The following is a 10,762-nucleotide window of genomic DNA, read 5'->3' on the forward strand; positions in this document are numbered from 1 at the left end:
AATAGCAACAGCCAATCAGGAAGCTGGATTCTTGTCGTTGTCATGACAATTGCCATTCCAGCAAGAGTTGCTATCTTATCAACTTTTTATGAAACGGGGCCCAGAATGCAAATCTTGCTGCAGAAGCAAAATAGGGTTTGTTCTTTTTTCAGCATCACCTTTTTGAGATTGCCGAACAAACTACTCTTTCATTCTATGACAGATTGTAGTCCTAAAGATTGTCTTTCTTTCGTTTGTGCCTTTTCACAATTTATTGTTACTTTTGCTTTCTGCTTATCACAAATCTATTTGCAGCAAATGCCAGTCTGCAATATCAAACACTGACTACATGACAAAAAGCTAATACTGAAATAACCTGTGTAGCTGGGAGTAAAGTATTGCCAGTATGTGGGACTAAGGACCTGTGCATTGTGTTAAAACGTAGATAGTTGTAGGATGAGTGCTTTGCAATAAATACATTGTCAAAAGAAGAAATAGAGTCAGGTTAAAAGGGTTTTAGGGTACCTATCTACATGTATAAACCATGTTTGTAAAATGGCCTGAAAGCTTCTCAATATGGCTACAATGGTGTGACTGAAAGAATGGTTTGCTTTACAAGCAAGTTGAGTGGCAGCAAAAATAGTGGCAACATCATCATTATCAGCAACATCACCATCATCAAATTTGAAACAACAACACTAGCAACAAAAAAATTTAAGAACAACTGTAACAACATTACAACAGCAGCAGCAGCAACACTGCAATCCCATCGACAAGAGCAGCAACATCATTATCATTTACAACATCAACAACCTCAGCAGAGACAAAGAACAATAGCAGCAACCGCAGGAAGCAGCAAAAACAACATCAACAGCTGCAACGTACGATGTGTGCATGGAGTTATTCCCTTTTAAGGGTAAACGGACAATCTCTCAGCAACACAAACAATGAAGGAACTGTTGAAGAAGTATCCAATTCATGATTTCTGGGATAGAACCTGCTGAAAACAAGACTATGGTTTGTTTTGGTATGAAATTTGTAAACCATGAAAGACGGATAGTGCCCGTGGCAGACACAGTCATTGATTCATTGCCTTTCACAAGATACCTTGCTCATGAATAATACTCGTTGGATTTTTATATCATAGATGTAGTAATATAGCTTTCACTTTTAGAAATTAATCTCCGTCCAAATGATGCCATCATTCTATGCATTCCTCTAGTCAATAAATTGTGATGACATTTGTGTATGTTACAGAAAACTGCAATAATGAAAGAGTCTATCTAATCTGCCTTGAGTGTCTATCTACATGCATTATTCAACAATGTAGTACTGATATTATGTTTTATGTTGTAAAGCAGCGAACAATTCTTGTATCCATTATGCACTATAGAAGAGAATGTACTGTAATGTGTTTTGTTATATTGTACTTGTATTGTAATATCTTATATTATAATGTCTTTGTTGGGATAATCTTGATATTCAAGGCCCTTTATTAGCAGGGTATATGGTATGTGTGGTCTGGTTTATGGCCCAATCCGTACTGTCAGAGTGCATTCTTTGGATCAGTCTTTATTTCTCCATGATTCAAGTACAAATAAAGCGCAATCATCGTCAAGTACATGACACAATGTAACATATATCACAATTCCAGTGAAAAAAGTTTCTTTTTTTTTTTTAATTGTACTAAAACAAACCATGAAATAAAGGTACCATTTACCAAGCTGTCCCCAACTTTCCTAAAGATTTTAAATGAAAAAAAAAAATGCATACCAGAACACATTCCTTGATATATATCAATCAATGTTACTATGTCTGTTTGGTTGTTTTTTTCAGTTTTGATACCAGTTTAAGTTCATGAACAAAGTACAAACACTGTTAGTGGTGTATGCAAACGTATGTTAATCCTGATTAGTGTGTGTGTTATGATATACATGTACATACATGTCGATGTGTTGTACGTGTGTTGTCTATGCATTTCCTCTTTCTGCAAAGACATGAGCTTTACTAATAGACACAGAATCAGCTCATCCACCCTTGTAGTGATATTGGGGAGTAAGGATTTTTTTTTTTTAAGTTCTTGAAAAAGGGTTAAATCTTCGGTAGGTAATTCTAAGCAGTATTCTGCCAGAGGATAGTGACTGTAGCTTGTATATAATGAGTGTTTGAACTCGGCAATCAATGTGTTGATTAGCTACATGAATCTACGCATAGGTCAAATGATATACAAATGTATTTTCTCTTTGAATTAGAATGCAGGATTGTTTTCATTCCTTGGATACCATATCGTCATCCTGAGTAGATTCTTAATTTTGTCTGTCGAAAAGTTACACTTCAGGTGCAATACATTAAATGTGACTATATATAGAGTAAAGTATAGGTTGAACTGATATGAAACATATGACATATGCTATATGATCACATATGAATAAAGGGGATGTAGGTTTTGTGTAATAGTGTTGGGAAAGCACAGCCATGTAGCTACCGATTAGCCGATGATATGCCGCAAGTTTGTCAAAGCATGATATTATCAACACAACTTTTCTTTTTAGAAATCTCAGAACGTGCAGAATCAAAACAAATTGAGTTTGTTGTTACAGATGCCGATTTTCACCAGTACGATTATTTGCTTTCTGAGATCCGTGCAATTCAAATTGTAAAAATAGAACTTTTACAGCCAAAATGGAATGCTTGCTAATGACTGTTAAAATTGACACAAACTTCGATTTTATTGCGTTTGCTTAATGTACAAATTTTTGTAGCACTGCCATCATGCGTACTTCTGAAGCTCTTCTCTCCACCTACTTGCAATAAAGACTGGAAAGTGTCAACAAAGCATTTTATTGTGGGATGACTTCTGTGAAACTATTAAAGGGATGATACAGTTACGATTTGGATGGGATTTCAGGTTTCCTACAATTTTGATGATACATTTTTGAAATAATGAGAAACCTTTTTATGCAATATGAAAGAGCACATACATGTAATTCCAAGAGGAATTCAAAGTTTATTTGATGAAAATTGGTTTTGAAATGACTGAGATATAAAAAACAAAGCAATCCCAATAAAAGGTGGGACCCACCCTTTGCTGGGATTGCTTTGTTTTACTTTGTTTTTGATAGCCATTTCAAAACTGATTTTCATCAAATGAACTTTGAATTCCTCTTAAAATAAAATGCTCTTTAACATTTCATTTAGTGGTTTCTGAGTATCTTGGAAAATAAAAAAGGCTGAATTCTCACCTAAACCGATGCTATGCCATCCATGTAAACGTGTCTTACAGACTATTTGCAGACGTGTGAGTGTGTATGATCTGTAACTTTTAATTTCATTTTGTTCTTTATTATTTCTTTGAAAGAAATGCAATGCCATACATCATTTGATGCATAAACAAGGACACACATTTTTACATTTAGTTTGTAAAACAATTCGATCATCTGATTCCATTACAATGGTTGTAAATGTTAAACCTACTAAATTATGCGGTATTGGTGTCTTGCATACGCTAAATATGTATCACATGTATTATGACCTTATGGACTGCCAAAGGTCCCGGGTTCAATTCCCGGACAAGCCCCCAATTATTATGACCACGAGGATATGATGGAGGCAATCAACATCACATGTGTCATTCAGTGATGCCAAACAACAAGAAAGCTATATCAACACCAAGAACCAACTTATTCCTTAATCTCGGTATCTGATCTGTTTCTGTGTATACATACGTACTGACATACATAAATACATACGAGAGTGTATGTGTGTCATGTGCACTATAAGCAGATAAGACAGAGTTACGTGCTCACCATTACAACGGCATACTTAATTTTCTTATCACTATGCTTACTTACCTTTTCCGCTTTCAAACTTTTGTTCGTAATGGTATTTTGTAATATATTGGCTTACTGTAATTATTGTACGCTGTATACTTGAAGGAACTTATGCGATATCGGAAACAAAATCTGAATTGACGTGAATTGAACTGTACAACATACGAAGAGGTATACTCTAAACAAAAAAAAAACAAACAAACAAAGCCCAGGCCTGCGGTCTTTTTTTTTTATTTCATTTCTAATTCGAACGAGCTATATAGTGAGATCGTAAACAATCTTCTGCACCAGGGCGGAAAAAAAAAAACAAACTTGTCATGCAAGTTTAAATACCGAGCTATACTCCCAGAAACTCATTCAGTTTCGAATTGAATGTTGGAACCTATCTGTTATGTGAAAGTTATTATGCCCTTAAATACAAGTATGGAAACGTTCCGTTCCATAGAAAACTGCTCGTATATAGGATATTCCCCGATCTTTCCGAGTGAGTTTAAAGGGGGGGGGGGGGAAGAGGCCTGGAGGAATGACAATTCGAATACTGACAGCATTTATACGGTGGTAAGCCGCTGCTTCCGAGATAAGTTAAGTCCAACGGAGTTTGTGAATAGAACAGTTCCAGCGACCAAACGGTTAAAGGGACTGTACAGTACTGGTTGAGGTGAGGATTCAGCTTGTCACGTTTTGCGAGATATTTAGAAACCACTCTGTGAAATGCTAAAGAGCATACAATTCTAAGGGGAATCAAAAGTTTGTGTTGTTTTGGTTTTTTTTAATGAAAATCGGTTTTGAAATGACCGAGATATCTAAAAACAAGGAAAAACAAAGAGATCCAAATAAAAGTCGTGGCCTGTCAATTTTATTCGGGGTTTTTTTTTTTTTTTTTTGGTATCTCAGCCATTTCAAGACCAATTTTCATCAAATAAACGTTGAATCCTTGAAATGAAATGCTCTTTCTTATTTCATAAGAGGTTTCTCATTATCTCACCGAAAAATGTTATAAACCTGAATCCTCACCTCAATCAGTGCTGTACAGTCCCTTTAAACCATTGTGGTTGTTCAGCATAAAATGTGGACATTTTACAAGGCGAATGAACTTTTTGTCGGTACATGTTTATGTATAAATAAAACATCGTTCACCTGAGTCATTTGTGCCTTTATTTGGCATCGCGCTGAACTCCTTGCTATATCCTCCACTTTCTGCATATTATTTTCACCAGTCAATGCCATTGCTGATTCGATGGGTTCAACGAACTTACTAAATCAATCAACCAGTCGGAATCAGTGTATAGGCCTTTTTATATACCACATTTGATGAATCCTCGATTCTGATTGGTGAAAGGTGCAGTCACTAGTTTGCGTTGTCCTACCCGGCAGTCAGCTAGCGGCATTGCAAGATGCAACTATGGATATTTTGCTCACGTATCTATGATAATCATAAGTAATCAATTAATCATTAATAAGACTTCTCTGACCGATTCGATTTTGCATAACAGATATTTTAAAGTAAGAATGATGCAGTATATAAAACAAATAGCGACTGTTTTTTTTTTGTTTTTTTTTTCGAATCACGCAGTTAAAACTATTTGCCCTGGAAGTCTCTGGACATAGCACTGTTGAGAAATCATCCCTAGGTACATGTAAATAGTCTTAACCGTGCCCTTCAATGCATTCGGTATTTGTATAATGTTCTCCTAAATCGTGAATAATACTGGGAAGTTTTGAACAAGGGCAACGCGCAGGTTTGTTGACGCCACTCAATCTGCAACAAAAGAAGAATTGGTTTGTCTTCGCTCATACTTATACAAGCTGGTTTCTGATTGGTCAATAAATTGGTATAGAGTTCAAGTGTATGACCGATCGGCTCCCCGGCGATACGATTGCAACCATCGAGACCTCTGAAAGGCATTGAAGGCAAACTGAACTTTCTGAGAACAGTCCGTGTCGTACCAAAGCCAAAAGGTCAATTTTATCACAATGACAAATGCGCTTGAGTGTTTTTCACATTTTGCGACTTAATCCCATCCAGTCAATAAAGAGATATTTTAGGCAGTGGCGTAGATCGGGGGGGGGGGGGGTGGGGTGATGGTGTACTTCCCACCCCCACTTTTGGCATGGGGATGACTTGTATTATCATGTTTCTCTTTGCGCAAAGAGCCACAAGATATCAAATAATGATGATGATAGTCACGGAGGTATTTTTTTTTATTGTTGGTTTTTGTCATTCAATTGCTATATGGATAAGAGGTATAGATAACCTTATTTCACTCTCACACTATAATCGCATAGACTCTCTAAACATGCTAAATGCCTTATTTGGTAAACCCAAGGGCAGTGCATGTATAAACGATGAAGTTAACTTGGGAAATTTGCACACTTTTTGCCATCAGAACCCCTCCAACTAATTATGAAAACCAGAAGTTTCCCCGGTTTCCACCCCAATGATATCTCAAGGGGGGGGGGGGGGGGGTGCCCCTTGACCCCATCAGGAGTACTTTGACAAGCCCTTCCACCACCACACATACATTAATGATGTTCCGCTACTTACACTCTATCCCACTTCAAGATCAAAACATGAACTGAAAATAACGAAATTTTTCCCCCACTGAGAAAGCAAACAAAAAGTTTGCTCTTTCGTTACACCACAGCTACAATATACTGTCCCATCTCAATTATACTGGAACCGGACTATATTTACAGCAACCAAAGTGGTCTCTGTAGTAAAGTAGGTCCTACTTGCGTGGACATTCTACAAACTTTATATTCTATACTCAAAAGGGTGTCACAAGTTACACCTCTTCCTCTTATAATTTCGCCGAGGAACAAAGAAAATAGACAATGGTTCTTTAAATGGTCTCCTTGCCGAAGGAAAATTATTGTGTTAGTTTCTCCAAGGACTTTGGGCTGTGATAGGGTTTTAGGTTTAGTTTGATGTGAGGATTGGGATTAGGTTTAAGGTTATGTTTGTGGGTATAGAATTAATGTTTCGCTTAGAGTGCAGACATTTCATGGGACCAAATGTCATTGAACCTTATCTTACACACAGATAGTTACTACTACCACGTTCAACATCCGCCAATTAGCCTTCGAATGTATGGTAACATCCATACCACAACAGCGACACCGTATCAAAATACCTCTCCACTTAAACAACTACCAAAACGAAATTCGTGACATTGTCCTATTTCTTTTTAGACCGTTTTCTCTCCTCACCACGCAGAAAAAAAAAAAAAAATCTATAGATGTCTCTAAGCGTTCCCGTGTACAGTTGCTTGTCAATCAAGAAAATAATTTTAAATCTGGAATTACGTTGGGTATCATATCACGCTTAATGTTGACAATGTTTTCCTTATAATTACAAAGAGAATGTCATTATGTCTTTCTATGATACAAAATTTGGACATTTTTGTGATTGTTTTGTAATTGTAGCTATTTGGTAAGGATGTGTTCATTAAAATGGAATGATGTGGTAAGTGAAAGAAAGCATTCTGGGAGGGGGTAATATATAGGGCTAAGGGGACGTGAAGAGTACTTTTACCTCTTACAGGGAAAAATGCTCACGATCTTCACGACGAATGACTACTGATACAGTGACCGTTTCCAATCAAGGTTCCTCATTTCCGCTGCAGATAAAACAGAGATGATAACCAGGGATGATAACACCATACTTCAGGTGCCATGTCACACCCCTGGCTTTGGCATAGAGTCAACTCAGTCGAAAAGAATGATAGAAGTTTCATCAGAATCGGAGATGAAAATAAGAAAGTTATGAAATCTTATATTTTTACATGTTTTCACTGAAACGTGAGATTGGTGGCAGTCACGTACCCAAATTATGAGCGACAATTATATTATCTCGCCACAAACGCACCAGTGGCGGTGTAAAGGCCTGCTTAAAGATGATTTAATAACCGCAAATGCAGTTACACTCTCTTTCAATAAATGCATCGTCGCAGTATGTTGGCTATTAGAAGAGAAAGATAATCTGATACAAAGGCAGGCGGTATAGGGATTTAACTCTGACTATGAAAGCCAACTTTAACACGGAGTGAAATTATTGAATTTTAAAGGCAAGCCGTTATGCTGACAAAAAGTGAGCTTATACAGAAAGAAAACAAACGTGACAACATGAAACGGTGTACACGTGATATTTGTTAAGTACGATTGTCTTTTGTTTCGCTTTATTGCTGTTTATTCTTAATTTCCTGACATCAGTGGTCTGATTTGAGGTAGCGTGGCGCCAGAAAGATTTCCTGGTTTAACTTTTTACGTGCCATGGTGTAAACCCCCTGTGTGCCACATTATTCTGAGACACCAACGTAGTCCTGCTTTGGGAACACACTCTGCTTTTCAAATCCATGTAACTTTGGCAGATTTGTTGTTACCCTCGACATGTAATGAGCAAAGTTGTACAGAAAATATCTAGCTTTACTTTAGAGTAAATTGCATTGACAAATCTACGATTATTTTCTCGCAAAAAAACAATAGCTGCATTGTTGTAGAGGAATGACTTTGCACACAAAACATTGTCAGAAACTCGAAATTTACTTTCAAATCCAGTATAGGAACACCGGTTGATATTTATTTAATCACTACATGAAATGCAAGCTACATGTGACAGGAATTGACCCGCGAGAAACGCTTTCATTGTACTTTGACATTTGGCGATTTATTAATCGGTTTGGGCGGGTTTGTGCGTTTGAGCAGAATATGCGAAGTTGGCACGCCGACGACTGAGTCGGGCGTGCGAACGTGGCACATAAAGAGTTAAAAATGAGAGCTTTTGACACCAGATTTGACCGAATATAAGTTGCCTGATCCTGATGAAGTGTGTAGTTGTCATTGCTACATCATTGCATTGAACAGTCTACAAATGTGAACGTACTTTGCTCAATGTGAACGAACTTTGCATTTAGGATAAATCATACAATATGTGAAACTAATTAATTTGTACATTTTGAATCGTTGCATGTCGCTTAAGTTCGTTAAAGGGTGGAATTTGTTTAGTTGAGTTTAATAACGAGACAATAGAAACCAAAATAGTGTCACACGAGTTACGCTCAAATAGCGCATCGAGATTATGATTTCGATTTCCAAATGATATTCTGGGCAAACATTCTTTATTAGATGGCAACGATAAACTGATGCAAAAGTAAAGGGTATAACGTCATATTCTTCCTTCTTGATTTTATATGTCAAAAAAGAAAGAGAACTTTAGCGAATATTAGTGTATAATTCTACGAGCAATGACGAGAGACTCGTGAGGTGGTGACGTCATACTCTCCAAATCGCGATATGCCTTTGCTCCAGATAATCGATAATAATCTATAATCTTTCAGTTTTTTTCGTTGTACCATTCCGTGCATCTGATTAAACTCCATATGTATTGATAAGCCAACTTTAACATGGGGTAAGGATTGCATTTTAAAGGCAAGTCAGGTATGCTGGAAAGAAAAATATAATGGTCTTACACAGAGAAACAAAACAGAACCCAACTTTTTAAAATCAAAATTATCATTGTAACATCATTAGGAGAAAATGTAAATATTTGATAAGTAATCTGATGGTGCTTTGAATATCAGCCTTCATTTTATTGTTTTGTTTTGTTTTGTTTTTGCTTTGTTCCTGTTTATTCTTAATTTCCGGACATTAGTGGTCTGTTTTGAGGCAGCATTGCGCCTGTATGATTTCCTGTTTGAAAAATGAAGGTTTTTGTCACCTGCTTCGACCGAATATTAAATGACTTTCCTTGGTAGAGTGTAGTTTTCATTGTTACATCAATATGTCATTTGAACAGATGTAAACGAACTTTGTATAATGTGAACGAACTTTGCATGATAATAAACCATGCAATAAGTGAAACCGATTTATCAATTTGAGGTGGAATTGTGGAGTATGTAGTTGAGTGTAATAACGAAACAACAAAACCAAAGTGGTTTCACAGAAGTTAAGCTCAAACGGCGTAGGTTGTGCGATTTCTAAATAATCATGGGCAAATATTCTTTGAACTTTGAGTTTAGCAAATATTAGTTTCATAGAAGTAGTAGTTGTGAGTATAATCAACTGATTGTATTTTTTTAACAAACGAAGGTACCCCCAACGCGAATTGTTAGTGAGATCTCCTCGTTTTTGCAGACAGCATAACCGCTTGCCTGAAGTTCTTCTACTCTGTAAATTTGAACAACTTGCGAAGTTGTTGATTTCCACCTTTGTTGTCACAAAAAAAAAGTCAACAAGTTGGTGATAACAAGTTCATTGAGTGGGGCTAATCATTAGATCTCTATACGGGCATGGGGAAAAAAGGTCTTCTTTCTAAGGTAGGATATGTTATATTGGTAATATGAATCCCCTCGGAGCAGGATTACCATAAGCTGAGATATACATAGGCCAACGGTACATGTACTATCAAGAATGTCTATTACCATCAAAAGCACTTCTTTCTCTTGTTCATTCATTACCTACCTTCAATTATTTAGGGTATAAAATATTCGTCCAGTCGCACTGAAATGTGTTTAGCGACACATCCATGAGCTGTCCGACTGGATAAAACGGGTCAGCAAACTTTTAATTTGTTATGATAGAGTTAGTGTATATATGAATAGGGTTTTTAAATCCAGGTTCCCATGACCTTGAAACGTATTATCATATGAATTTAAATCGCAGCCAAATGATTTTCCTTGGCACGTGATATGGTTGGGTGTGGTGTATTCAAACGTAACTATATGCTTCTGCACACTCCACGGCAATATGATAGCTATTACTGCTACATCGTATAAGGCACACAGACGTTATCATTTTTCTCAACTTCAGCTATTGCAGAGTTCCTTCCACATTTTTTCTTTTCACAATGTTTACGTCTCTGTTATTTTCAGTTCATGAAAAATACTGTATCTTGTTTGTATCTTGCATATCATTTCGTTAGTACTGCCTGTAAGATAAGATGTATTTTGTTGATG

This window comes from Diadema antillarum, unplaced genomic scaffold (genome assembly GCF_040938485.1).
Source record: "Diadema antillarum isolate AM-2024a unplaced genomic scaffold, OU_Dant_1.0 scf00000015, whole genome shotgun sequence".
NCBI classification, from domain to species: domain Eukaryota; kingdom Metazoa; phylum Echinodermata; class Echinoidea; order Diadematoida; family Diadematidae; genus Diadema; species Diadema antillarum.